The following is a 14,558-nucleotide window of genomic DNA, read 5'->3' as shown; positions in this document are numbered from 1 at the left end:
AAAAATTAGAGGAGAGTTTGCTTTCTGGTGGAGTGACTGTCAGATTATGGGGTAGGCCGTGCTGTGTGGGCGCAGAAAAGATGCGCTGGAGTCACAAGCAGTGGGCAGCCTGCAAGATAGCTAAAGGCTAAGAAGTAAATGGGGGCAGGTGGCGCACGCGCAGTGAAAAAATGTGGTCATAGTGTTCTGTTGCTCAGCAACGGATGCTCATCGATTAGCGATACACAGCAACAGTGTGCAGTCTTTATTAAAGGTGCAGCAGATAGCAGGCGAAAGTCGGAGACGCCCTCCTGTAAATGCCAAGTTTGTTAGATCAACAATGCGGGATGTGTTAAACAAACTACATGAATGCTGTTCGGAACAAGGCGCACTAGCATGGTGCAAAATCAGGCAAAATACCTTGAATACGCGATCTGTGGGCGCTGGCTGCTGCAGCGGGTACGCCGCGTTGGAGAAAGTAAAGTGTTACTAGCACAATTCCTACTTTTTATTTTTCAAAGGCACAGCATTTAAATGTATATTTTACCATGTGTACTGCTGCAGTTTTGAATCTGTCAAATGGTGCCTTTTCCCAGTTTACACAAAGCCAGCATCTGCAGCACCCCATGTATTTTCCCATTCACTGGGCATTGTTAGCAATATTACTGTTCAGAGTCACACTCTCCTTCAGCTGATTGCCTTTCCATTTTGATATTGTTGAGTGAGGCCCATTCTCGCTCATTCACTAGGCCTGATTTTGGAAATCACTGTTTTGTACTGGCTTTTATATTTCAATGGAACTCAACATTAGCCAGCTTCACTCTCACAATGGGGGCCTAGCATGGCCTCTCCATCTCTGTCACTCTGGAGCTGTACTTTCACCCCACAGTTGAAGCAAGTTTAAATCCGACGATCTCAGATGCGAGTAAAAATAAAGTTTCAAGTCAGTGTTGAATCACTCAATTAAGGTGTGGCAGAAGTAAAAGCCCTCGCGAGTGACCTTTGACAATCACAATTGAAATAAACATTGCATTTAAAGTTATAGGAAATGAAGACATGCAAAAGGAAGGGAAAGAACGTTGCAGAAATTTCCACAACAAAGAGGATGCTATAAATGTTTGTTTAAAAGAGTTGAAGAAATATTGTCAGTGCAAGAATTGGGTTATCCATAAATTGAAATTTGTTGAACCAGTATTATCCAAGTAAAGAGGTTGTTGTTGAACCTGCATTACCTACATCAAGAGGCTGTTTTCGTACCAAAATGTGTATATGAATTGTGTGTGTGGGCTCAGAGGGGGCATTGTTGCAGGGCAATACCAAGGAAGGAAAAGCTGTTCTTGCTAGCTGCATGAAGTGCACACAGTCAGCAAGAATATGTTTTCTCACCTTGGCATTGCCCTGCACCAATGACACTTCACGCACACATATACAGACATATGGACACATGCACACAAGCAGGCATGCACCCATACAGTCTCTCTCAATCATACACATGGCGTTCACCAGAACACCTAATGCACACAGAAACACAGATTCATAAACACATTCACACAAGCAGTCCCGCACCCATACAGCCTCTCTCAATCATATACACAGCACTCATCAGAACACTTCATTCATGCAATCCAACACATCACTCACAAACGCACACTTGGAAAATACAATATCGCTCTCACACACACATACAAAAATACACAACATTTGTTTTCATTTTCAAAACTTACTTGAGCTGGCCACGGTAGAGATCCTCTCTTGGGCTTTCTCCCTCTTCCTCCAACGTCATCACATTGGTGGAAGAGGGTCAGGGGTCACGAGACACCCTTCACCCCTCCTCCTGTCTGTTCCTGTATCAGGTAGGGGTCGGGGGTCAGAATTCTGGCCCCTCCCCCAGCTTGAGACAGACAGGCAAAGGGAGGGGTCAAGAGCCCTTCAGGAGGCATCTTGAAGGGCTTGATGTGATCCATGGCCTCCCTAATGCCTTTCACAAAGATTTACCTGAGTGAAGGCTTGGGCGTTTTATTTGCCTGATTTCACCCATGTAAATTGCTGTGTAGTGCAAAAGGGACTATACCATTTGCAAAGAATTTAAATGTTTTGAGATTCTTTGCGAATACTATATATTCTATGTTTTTGTAATTATTTTTTATAGAATGGTTGGCTACTACCAATATGGCTTCACAAAGCTTACACAACCCAAAGGAGAGAGGATGTCAAGAGGTGAAACCTAAACTTAGCATTGAAGCGACTAGGTGACGACAAAACTTCTAACCCTCGAACAGATGTGTTTTCAGCCTCAATTAGAGTTAAAATCACTCGCTCCATTATGCAAATGCACTTTTTTTTTACTTCTCTTGGTTTCTTCAGGGGCACCTGGAGGGTCTCAAAATAAAGGGGGTTGGGTTGCCAACCATGAGCCCTCTATGGGAGTGCTCCCACTGCTTCCCATCTCGAAGCGATGAAACCTGTGACTAATGTCAATAAAGTTTGTGTGATTGGAGAGACCTAACTGGTTTATAGAAGGACAGCTTCCTAGAGAATATATTAGCTGCAGAATGATTTAGGAACTTAAAGTCTAAGCAGAGTGCTTTCATTTGAATCCTTTCGGTTATGTTAGGATGCACGTACAGCGTCCCAGCCAGGCAAAAAGGTTTAGGCTGAGAAAAATCTATCATTAAGTGCCACAGTGTGAGCAGGTTGGGTTTTGCATGGTAGAGGCGCATATATCACTGGTTGTTTTGACACCTAATAGATATATCGTATAGCAACACAGAATGAGCAACAAATGTATTCATGTTGCAGTTTCAGTGGTTATTGATAGGGCAGGGTTTTATTATAGTACACAGTAATGTTTTGAGTGAGATGCGAGAAGGGTGCTTAAAAGTAGGTGGAAGATAGAGTCAGAAAGGTATTGTGGTAAATCAAGATCAGCAGGTCAACATGGCAAGGGGGCCTCTATATTGGATTTCAAAGCCTAGCCCATGATGAACAGAATGAAGGCCCTGATGTGGAGCTGTGGCTCCGTTTAGCTGGGTCCTTAGACAAATCTCCTTTCAATCCCCATGGAGAGAAGTCTAGATTAGAGGCATCGACGTGGTGCAGATAACCGCTAATTTTATCCAGCTGCAGAGCTCAAAGTCGGTGGGAATGGAATATTAGATCTGGTGAGGGTAAATAGTGATACACCCTTTGAAGCACAAATGAATGAGAACAGGGCACAAGGTTTTGTATTTGTATTTATTTGAAATGTATATAGCGCCTTAAACCAAAGCGCTGTACATAGCACCAAAACGGTAGAATAATATGAAGCTTAGCAAAAACAGTCTGTTATGTCAACCAGGCTGGGGTAGATGAGATTCCAATGATTTATGAAAGACAGAATAGATAGAGATAGAACATAGGGCAAGAGGAAGAGCATTTGAGTGCAAAAGGGCAAGAAGAGAAAATGTGAAAAAGCGTGACTGCGCACATGGAGGATGAGGAAATAGAAGGAGAAATTGAGACTAGAGCGGAGAGAACAATACGGGGTATAGAACGAAACCAGAGGGGAGAGATAGTCAGGCGCAAGACCATAAAGAGATTTGAAGATGACAAGCAAGAAATTTAATTTCAGTTGAGCTTGAAAAGAGAGCCAGCCAAGAGTGAGAAGACCAGAAGAAATAGAATCATGTAGAGCAAAATGAAGAAGTACACAAATAGAGGCATTAAAATTAGATTTTAAAGGGGCAAGTCGAGTAAGCGGAAGACCAAAGAGTGCAGTAGAACAGTAAAAAAGGTGTGAGAAAATTAAGGAAGATATCAGTAGCTTAGTACCATCAAAAGTTAAGAAGGAACAGACTTTCCCAATGTTATATAAGTTAAGGCGACATGTGCACAAAGATACAGAAATGTGATGTTTAAAAGATAGAGCAGTGCCAAAATAAAGTCCCAGATTATGCGCAGTAGATGAAATAGAAAGCTGAGGGGGGAAATAAAATAAAAGGAGGAGATTGAGCAGAAGGAATGGTATTAGAAGGAAAGGAAACTTCAGTTTCAGCAGTACTAAGTGCAAGATAATGAGACGACATCCAAGATTTAATAGCAAGTATGCAAGAAGATAATTGATTGTGTACATCAGATGAAAAAGAATTGAAAGACAGATAAGCTGACTGTCATCAGCATAGAAATGATGTGAAAATTCGAAAGAAGAAATGACTGTAGCCAGGGGTGAAGTATAGAGAGAGAAAATAAAAGGACTAAGCACAGATCGTTGCAGGACACCGTTGGCAAGAGAGAAAGAGTCAGAAGTAGTCCCGGCCCAGGAAACAGAAAATCCAAATAATAAGAGGGAAGTTAGTAGAAGTGAGTGATCAACTGTGTCAAATGCAGCAGATAGGTCTAACAAAATGAGAAGAGAGGAGTGCTTAGATAACGTTCTGTATGTATAGAATTCAGAACTGATAGAAGAGCCGTTTCAGTAGAATGCAATGGACGGAATCCTGACTGAAATTGGGGAAGAATGGAAGTAGTAGACACAAAAGTAGAAACTTGACAGTAGACAAGACGTTCTAGTAATTTAGAAAGATAAGGTAAAGGAGAAATATGATGAAAGTTAGAAGTAAGTGATGAAGTTCGAAGACGTTTGTGATGCCAAGAGGCAAGGCGAAGATTTAGAGCACTACTACCCTGACCCAAGGAGATGCATAACAAAAGCAAATAAATCCCTGAAATTCAGACTCAAGAGTGGTGCCCTAGTCATGTCATTACTGAGCTCCTGGGGTCTGATGGAGATAAGGGGGAACCCTATCTGGAACGTTCAGTGATTTGGGATAGCAGGAGCAGAGGTGATGCCAGTAAGTTTAGTACACGATTGGGGGTACAGCTTGTGTGCACCGTGACTTCTGGTATAATGAGAAGGCCCGTTGTCTTATCAAAGCAGAGTTGGACTCACCAGTCTTACTATGAACGTGCTTGGGGCAAGTCTCTCTACAGTTACAGGTAACCAGTGGAGTTAGGAAAAAAGCCTTTGAGACAGTCGTCCATCAAGGAAGTTTCAAAATATGCCTAGTGTCTGCACTTTGACTTCTCTGAGGTCTGTGTAATGATTTCTTTAGAAGCCCTAGATAGACCGAATTAGAATAGACTATGTGCAATGAAAGCCAGGAATTCGTAATCAAAATCTTGTGAGAGCAAAGGAGAGGGGAATCGTTTTCAGCATTTCTAGGACTGTGAAACATTATTCAGTTGAAAATCAAAATACAACTTGGTGTCCATCCAAATGCCCAGCTTTTGAACTGCTGGGATGGTTTAGCCGATGATGGGACCTCAGTCTTATAACTTATGAATTTGAGTCTCTTGTTATCCATCCATTGATTCACAGCCTTGATGTATTCTTGGAAATGTTCTGATGGGATATTTTCTTTTATAAGAATGTATAAGCAGTTGCTAAGCCCTTTCCAGAAGAAGTAGGTGCCTGTGTGGGCTCTGGATTAGGACATGGTACTACCGGTAGTGCCGTTCTTTTGCCATCTTTTGTCGGATTTGCCCTCTAGGTGGTATGGGTGGATACCCACGCAGCTTCCTTTGACTAAGATCTTATGAGCATGGCAATGATTTCAGCATCAGGCTTGTCATTCCCTAACGGAAAGTCCACCGGAATTGTGCCCTTGACAGCGATGTGGAGTTGAGATGTTTCCCCTCTCCACGATAGCCAGTGAGCATTGGGTAAGGCCATCAACTCCCCCTAACTAACTTGGGGAGTTCAGGAAATATCTAGTCTCTCACACCCACCATCATCGGAGGGTAGAGACACTCGCAGCAATATCACAAGGTGCTGAGGCTTTGTTCCCATTTATGAACTCATAAATTAAGATTGCTGTGTTAGTTGGGACCCGAGCCTCAGTTGGGGACCCAGTGCCTATCCCGCTCAGCGACACTGGGGTACATTTGGCCAGCCCGCTGGCCTAGTTTGAATTCCTTGTTTGAGATGCCCATACTTACAAACTCCTCCTTTTCTTCTACCTCCTCTATGAGTGTGGTGCTAACTGCAGCCCGGGTGGGTCTACGCTTGCATGCAGGATCTGCATTTCTGTGTCTTTGGTCTCCACATGTAAGGCAGCCCTAAGGGACTGTGTATGTGGGTGCCCCCGTGCTAGGGGTGGCTTCACTCTTCCCTTCTGTGGGAGCGGAAGATGTAAATGGCAGGGGTTTCCCCTCATATTTTTGGGGCTCTTTTTGGCAGGAGGGTGAGAACCTTTGTCTTTACCCTCCATCCATTTTTTTTTATCTATTCCCTTGTCACTTAGTTTGGATGTTGAGGCTAGAGCCTGTTTCTGGATGCGAGTTCTCACATAACTGTCAACCGCTTTTGAAAGCTCCATACGGTCTGGGATAGTCTGTAATAGTCTTGCCCACTAAATGCTGGAGTAACTCCATATCAGTAGCAAAGGCAGCCTGTTTGTGGGGGATAGACATAATGGGCCTCATTACAAGTTTGCATTTTGGTGGTAAATCTGCTAAAATACCACCAAATGCAATTACCAATACCCCCACTTGGTCAAACAGATTTACTGTGGGATTACAGGCGGTGGTGGGTGGTGTTAATTCCCCATTTGTTGGAATCTGTAGGACTCCATGGGGATTTAGGCAGAATTATCAATTTTGCAGTTTTTTGGCTGTAAGGTGGAGGATTTACCTCCAGCATTTTGCTTTGCTGGAAGAAAATCCTCCACCTTACCATCAAAGTTGCAGTACCTTCAAAGTTGTAGTACGGCAGTATGGTAATGCGATGATAATATAACCACTGCATTATCACTGCTTTTCCCCACAATACGCGCAATGTGCCCGTCCATGAGCTGTGCTCCTAGGGATGGCACTTGTGTGATGCCAAACTGCTATGGCTGAAATAATTATGAAAAATACCATCCAGCATACCTTAACTCAGGTATGGCTTATATTTAAAGATGTATCTGCCACCATAACAATTCATTCATAATGATAAGGTATTGGTACAGGGGTGCATGTCTTAAATGCCAACCCTGTGCTGCAGGGACTTGGCTATCACTGCAGCTGTCAGATGGGTACCTGCCACTTCTGAACCTGCTCTGTGCCACTGGAGAGCAGGCGCTGCGGATCAGGTTACTGTGACAGGTGTACACTATGTTTTTGGAATGGAGCTTAAGAAAGGGGAATCTGATCAGCAGATTTCCTTTTCAAATATAGAATTACCTGTATCATTTTATTGTAGCAATAAGACCCGAGGCGGCGGGCCAATACTGCCCCAGGTAATGCCCCCGGGGCCGTAGTTACAGGCCCAAGCGTAGCGAGTTATAGCCATTAGTACCTCGGCCCGTTAGACCGGGCTACTAATGGCATTTTTTTCTGTTCCAAACCGCTGCTTAAAGTCAATTAAAATAGCCGCCAAGAAAGGGAAAACGTAGTGCATTTTCCCTTTCCATGGCAGCCATCGGGAGCGGACACGCTGGGAACAGAAGTGTTCCCAGCGCGTTTGCTCCCGAGAAAAAGAAAAAAGAAGGTAAGTGGCGTAGGGAGGGCGGGGAGGGGATAGTTTGCTGGGGAGGTGGGTGGAGGGAAAAGAAAACGTACCTGAGTCCCCGGCAGGGGACAAAGGCAGGCTCCAGCCTTGGGGAGGCTCAGAGCGGGGATTGCCCCATTTCAAGCCTCCTCATTGGCTAAAGGGCTGCCACGCCCCCCTGCCGGGAACAAACGCCAGCACGCTTGTACGTCCACAGGAATACCCTTTGGTATGGCTCGGAAAAGAGCCAATCCACGCGTAGTATTTCCCGTGGACAGAGCGTGCCGGGTACTAATAAGGAATACAAATTTAAAAAGCCAGGTCTTCTACCGGTTGTGCCCCCGACAAGCATGGCCAGCTGCTCGGGCCGCCTCAATTCACATCCAGCACGGGCTTGGAGTTCACCGCCACCTAATTGGCCAATGGTCCCATAGATCGATGGTGATATATGTGCAAGCCACTGCCGAGCCCCTCATGAACCGAACACTCTTCCACCCTGCATCAGCACTTCAAAGAACAGATTGAATCAGTTTGCCTAAGACATCATGCAGTACACATTGCTTAGAACAACTATGCATGCACATGGGCTTTTCCTGAATTCAGGATGCAACTCCAGCCCACCATCCCTTTTTTGGTCACAGAACGATGGATTGACATAACTGGATGCCACAGCTAGCCGGCACCGTCTATCCACAGATAGTCACACTACACTGGGGCACGCACACAGCACCCTTGGGACTGAATTGTCCACCATGCACCTAATACCTTCTCTCTAAATTTCAACTGTCCCCCAGCTCCCTTATACAGGATCCCCTGGCCACTTACTGACCATGGTAAGAACTTGTCGCTATTTAGTACAAATCTCTATTATGTGGGACTTACTAAACACAAACATCTAACCTCTCCTCCTTTTCTTGTTTGTTGGTGCTTCCACATCTCCCTTCTTCAACGGGGCCCTCAATCTGTTTAACATCTATATTTGTTTTCGCTGTCCTGCAAACTCGAAATGTAGTCAATGTCAACAATTTTACATGTGGTCACCATATATTTGTGTACAAATGCATTATAAATATAATCATATTAATTTACATGATGTACCTTGTCCCGATTCCCATCAACATTCACACATAATCACCACCGACCACAAAAATCACTTGGAACTTCCCTCTCACACTACCGCACAGCCTTGACAAAGACCTTTTTGGGTCGAAGCACGGATTGGCTTTGCATATGGAAAAATAGCATTCTCATGCTCAATAGAAACCACTGCACACTTTATCTCAGTGGTAAGGCTCATCATTTGTATGCGCTCTCCACACAAGCCCTAAGAGAATCACCTCTACAAATCCAACGCCAAACACCCACCTCTCAACATGCCCTTGAGAAGCACACTGCATTCAATGGTTAATGGGTAAACCCTGTGCAGTTACACGCCAGTGAAGAAAGGACATGTTACACGAGCCCCCTGGGTCATGTGCTAAGAAGGGTATCCAGTCATTGAATCGAATACAAAGCATTGAATGCCAAAGTATCGAAATAAATGCATCGGAAAAAAAAAAACATTGAATGCATTTTTTTCAAAATTAAAGGCTTTATTTTAAATATAATGTGTTTTAAGGAGTAAAAAAACAGGGGTTGGGGGGGGACCCCCCATAAAAAAACAAGAAAATAAAATGCATTTCGATACTTTTTTTTCGTTGCTTATTTTTAGCTGCTAAGGCATTCGATGCTTTGGCATTCGATGCAATCACTATAAACCCTAAGAAGGTCTCTCTTCATTCAGAAACATACCAGTAAACCTCGGGCTGGGGTCAGCCCACTGAGGAATGTTGTATAATAGGGCCATCCTACGTGAGCAGGACAGAGTTCCTGCCTGCCCATGATGCTAGATGAAGCTCTCATTAAAGCTTTCAAACCCTGATCTCAGTGTCTGAGGTAGTCCTTGCGTGGAAGAGAGTGCGGGTGCACTTTGTTCCGATCCCCGAAATGAGGACTCGGTGAACCCGATAGTTGACAGTGGCACATCAGTCCTACCATACCCAGGTTGACGGAACATTTAATTGCTAAAACACCGTACGTTGTTCTAATTCTCCAGGCTTGACTTTGTTTCACATTATGCATGTTGGCTTTGTTTTTGCTCACTGAGTCAATGGGACTGGAAAGATACTCAGGTTCCAATCTGCTCGCCCTGCCCCCTGCTGAGCGCAAACATGCACTGTCATTGGTTACTCACCAGTCCTTAATAAACAATACCGGAAGTTGGAATGTGGGTGAAGGCAGACAGAGAAGGCACAGTAAAACAAAGAAACGTTGAAAAGAGCAAATAATCAGAGTACGAATTCACAAACGGCAGGTACTAGGCTTATAGAAAACCTAACCCTCGAAGGCCGGATCAAGGCAGATTAAAAATGAGGTCAAACCAGCACATCAACCATCTGTCTGTAGAAGACTATGGACGCAGAGTCGGGCCTTTTTACAATGAATGTCAATGTAATGCCTGGGTCGGCCAACCTTAGCACTTACGTGCTATGGGGTCTATTATGTCTGACCCTCCCATGTGGGTTATCCCTTTAAGGGGATGTGTCCCTACCACGTGTATTGCCCTTTTAAGATGGGCCATGACTGCGTCATGGCCCAAGCTAATAAAAGGAGCCCCTGCAGGCACGTGCAGCAGAACGGCTGCATACTCCAACCATGGAAATCCTGTTGTCTCCGTCTCTCATTGTGGGCCCGCAGGCCTACACTGTGTGATCATGGTCCTGCGGGACCCACGCCGTGTGACCACGGCACTGCAGGTCTTTGCTGGTCTGGGTCCCCCAGACCAGCCTGGTGCCCTGGGTCCAGTCCAGGCACCCACCATCCAGGATGCTCCAGGCATCCCCAGTGCTCCGGCACCCAGGCTGTGACCAACAGCCTCTCAGGGCCTTGCCCTGCAACACCTTGTGAGTCCGGGTAACCCCGGCATATCACCATGGTGCTGGGCCCCCCAGCATCAGTGAGGCCGGCTGCGTGACCGCTCCTGGCCCCACAACAGGGTCCCCTGCATGGAATTTTACAGGTCAATGACTATTTCCATTTTCCACTCCATCTCCTGCAAAGTAAACACTGCCTAAAAATACACTTTGCGGGCAGCGTTTACTAATGCATTCCTATGTAATGCTCCTGGTCTTGACCCGGTGCTAACCCGAGGCAGGTATTTTAAGGATCCATTCATTGTATGCCTGTATGAAAATCTCATCCAGGTACGCAGAAAGCGTCATTGTACAATGCACGTAAACTGCATGCCGGTAACTGCTCCCTGCATGCAATTACACAGGTCCATAAGGTGGAGTGGACAAGGAAAGAGTTAAAGTGAGGCAAACTTGCCTTTACTCTGCATTTCCCACTCTGACTCATGGAAAAGTAAAGGGCTCCTGCACATACCCTTTGCAGACAGATGTTACTGATGGATTTATATGGAATCTGTCTGTTCTTCACCGCGAGCAAGAGGCCGGTTCTACGGGATGGATTGCACCTTGCCTTTACGCTTCTCTTACCCTCTAATCCCCATTTTAAATGAGGCTGTGAGTGATTGACTTAGGAGGGCAGTCGGTTCTTAAGGAGTCTGTACCAGTCACAGGGACCTGCTGTGCATAGGGGCAAGTGCATGTGCTGTTTTGATCCTAAAATCAATATATCTGGCATTGTGGGGAAGAGGGGTAAGGGCACCCTAAATCTACCCTTTCCCTGCAGTGGTATAAATTCAGGTATGTGTCCGAAATCTGTTTACAAAAGGCCGAACCTGCGGATTCCAAACTCGGGAGGATAGCTCAGGGGCAACATGCTCGCTTTGGAAACAACACGACACGGAGCACCACAAGTTCTATCCCCGGGTCCACGCTTAGAAACCTCTGCGTATTAAGCGCGCTATAAATAATCTATCATATCATATAATAAAAGGCCGCATTATGGCCCTCTCTTGGTCCCTTCCCACTCTCCTGCACGGCACTCTCTGCCCTCAACCCTTAACTGCCCCCCTCTCCGCTCCCCACTACTCCTTTCGAGCTGTCTGGATACCGCGACCCCCGAAGTCCGACGCCGTACTTTTGTTTTTGACCATTTGTGCCTCAGTCTTCCGGGCATCTGGGCGTGAATGATAAATTCATGCTATCAGCCATGGTAGGATGTTTTACTTCTATTTAGCATTTCATGGTTAAGACCACATCCATGTCGCGCCTTGAAACACTTGTGTACAGGCGTGTTATAAAGGACTTATATCATATCCTAACTAAACTAGCGGCTGCATTGGATGGTAACTAGGCAACATGAAATCTAATCTGCCTGAGATAGCGAGTTTAAAATAGTAGCAGTGATGCTCCACAGAGTCGCATCCCTGCCCCAGACTGCACACATTCCCAAGCAGATAAGCGCACATTGTGGACCTCTCCCTATATCTCCCAATATTGTTATCGACGAGATAGTGTGCAGCGCTGAGGACGTCAGGACGAACCTGATCATTTCAGTTGAATTAAGACCTCCCTTTTTTCTTGATGTTCCACTGCTCCTACATGAGGTGAATGTGCTACATTCAAGGTACAAGCTGGCAGATTTCAGAGGCACACATGCACCTAAATATAACAATTGTACAACAATGAACCTATGCTCCAATCCAAAATTGCCCTTTTATCCACTTTCTCATAAAAACTTTTGTTTCTTTAATATAAACCTAGTAAAAGTCTCCAGGGGTCATGACTGCAATCAATCTGCTCTTCAGTGTGAACCCATTCCTGACTTGGTGACCTTTGACTATTTAAATATGTAACCATAGTATGTTAACGATGTAATTAGCAAAGAGTTAATTTGTACACATGGGATTGTTGAGCTCCACAGTAGCTTCTAACCTTAAGGGCCCGATTCATAGAATTGTGCGCAGAAATCCCACAAGAGCCACACACCGAGAAGGACACTGCATGAGCCTGCGCGCAGAATGAAAAATGCGCGCTGCGCGTATTCATGAAATTTACAGCGCAAAGTGACTGTAATCGCGAGTAGCAGCCGAAACGCTCCCGACACACCCACATGCAAAGCAAAAATAGCCAGAACAGCCACCTTTGCGTGGGTGCGAATACACGTACCCTTCAAACAGTGCATGGGGTCCCCCGCAAGCAGGCCTGCCTCTCGGGAACCCCGTGTGGGGTCCTCCGTAACTGTAACCAGCACCCCAACAACATGCATATAAAAAAATCATAACTCTGTAATTACTCTGGAAATCTGCATGCGAACCCCCGTAAACCGTTGCTGCACCCTGCCATACTGCATAATGTGTATGCGCACCCCTACTTCAGATCGGAACCCCAGTTGTGTACTCGCACTTCTATATCCAACATGCAACTCCACATCTGCGCTGTGATTCCTATGCGCAAGTGTACTTACGCCTGCCTATGGGTAGCGGATAGTATGAAGGACTTGCGTGGCCATTTCCCGGCCAAGAGGTAGCGCAATCAAATGCATAAATACGTCTCATACCGCACAATTATGGGCATGCCAGAGACTGCCTGCAGGCTGTTCCTCGGAACGCCCATTTTTGAGCAAGTTCTTTCCCATTTTTGGTGTTCTGCCCCCTTCCCAACTCTCCGCGCAAGCCACACCCACGCTCTGCGTCGAGTCTCGTGCAAGGCCCTCAACGGCTGACAGAGACATGCCAAGCATGCGCAAACTCCACTCAAGTCCAAGAAAGTAATGCACATTCGATTCCTAATTTACTATTTGTGAATGACAAAGAAGCATATGGGCATTTAATCATGAAATGAAATACATGGATCCTAAACATTGGAATAAAGTCACGACTCAGAAGGCATATGGGCATTTAAGCATGGAATGAAATAAATGGGTACTAAACATTGTAACGACTCAGAACTCTAACTTATGAAAGCTTCTTGATCATTCACAAATAGTAAATTACTAAAGGTTAGAGACTACTGTGTAGCTGAACAATCCCATTTGTACAACTAAACTCTTTGCTAAGTGCTAGTCAGCCTGTGATCATTGCATCTAATATTCTATCGCTCTGGCCTTATGCTGAGGTCCTTATTGACTATTGTAGTCTTCCGGAATCTAGACTGAAATCAGACGCTTACTGCCTTGAGGCTTTTGACGCATTATCCTTTAATGGGGTTCCCCCATCTCATCTAGGCTGGAGGCCTAATACACCCTGTGGGTCTGATTCACAAAGACATGCACTGAACCAAATCAGTGGGGTCCAGGTGCTCCCTAGATTCACAAAGCCTAAAACTGGAGAAAATGGGGAGATCCCAGGACTGTTGTGGGTGTCCCACGAACCCCACCCGCGATGCCCGTAAGCCCCCAAGCATAACAGACTCACACGGAGACGTCCGCTCTGCTTGGGCTTCCCGGTCGCACTAACGTGGCCGGGAACGCCCCCGTTATTTATACTGCACGCGGTGGCGTGCAACGTCACGCCGCCCCATGCACGTCCCACACTCCTCCTTTTCCGGGAGGACAAACAACAATACTTTAATACTAGACATCAGAAATCAAATAACATGTCAACACAACACTTCAAACAATTCCCCACACACCCCTTTATTCACATCCACCCGGGTCCCCTTAATTAACGTTCCATGCCCTCAGGCTGCTCCTGACATATGTCCCAAACCGTAATCGATGAGGTAAGCGGGTTTCCCTCGCCCAGCCCTCTGGGGGTACCTCCCACTTACCTCTGGCGCGGGCAGTCCATCTGATGGCACTCCCTGGGCGGGGGACTCGGGTATGTAGGGTTGGCATCCTCCGTCCTTGGGCACCTCCATTAAGTCCGGTTCAAGGGGAGTCTCAGTTCTAGGCTCCTCTAGCTTCTTAAAGAAGCTCACATTGCAGGTGACAGCCGACCTCCCGTCCGAGGCTGTCACCATGGACCCCTTGACAGCCACTACATCCAGCGGCTCCGGTTTGTAGGGGAGTGAGAGCTTTCCATGGGGATGCCTATTCCTGATGAGGACCTCGTCTCCCGGCTCCAGTCGCTGCGAGCGGAGTCCTCTCCTCGCGTTCTCCTGCTCAATTCTCAGCCGCCGGT

This window comes from Ambystoma mexicanum, chromosome 12 (assembly GCF_040938575.1).
Source record: "Ambystoma mexicanum isolate Mex_15411 chromosome 12, UKY_AmexF1_1, whole genome shotgun sequence".
Lineage (NCBI taxonomy): Eukaryota > Metazoa > Chordata > Amphibia > Caudata > Ambystomatidae > Ambystoma > Ambystoma mexicanum.
Note: the sequence above shows the minus strand (reverse complement) of the source record.